Consider the following 499-nt stretch of genomic DNA (forward strand, 5'->3'; position numbering starts at 1 on the left):
TGATAAAAACTTCAAAAATTAAAATCCTTCGAGATGTAGTTACGTTACTAGATCTACTAGTTAGGAAAATTAAAAAACATAAATTTGGACATGTTTTGCAAAAACGTGTGATGAAAAAGTAAAACGACTATATCTTTTGCATACAATGTCGAAAAAAAACGAATATATCAAAATGTTCAGCACAAAAATCTGCATCCGATTTTGACTGCCATAGGCCGTTTTGCAATCTTTTAGAATCCTCAAATTCTAAAAGGAAAAAAAGTTATGCTCAAATTTTAGTTTTTTTGAATTTTGGTCAAACTGTGGTCAAACTACTTATTCAAGAAATATTAGTGTTTGTAAATACTTATTCAAAAATATTAGTGTTACTAAATAATTATTTCAGTTTTTTTGAATTTTGGTCAAATCTGATCAAACTGTGGTCAAACTTGATCAAACTACTTATTCAAGAAGGGTTAATTATCCTTTTGCCCTTAGTGGTGTCCATCTGCTCAGTTTT

This window comes from Triticum aestivum, chromosome 1B (assembly GCF_018294505.1).
Source record: "Triticum aestivum cultivar Chinese Spring chromosome 1B, IWGSC CS RefSeq v2.1, whole genome shotgun sequence".
Taxonomy (NCBI): domain Eukaryota; kingdom Viridiplantae; phylum Streptophyta; class Magnoliopsida; order Poales; family Poaceae; genus Triticum; species Triticum aestivum.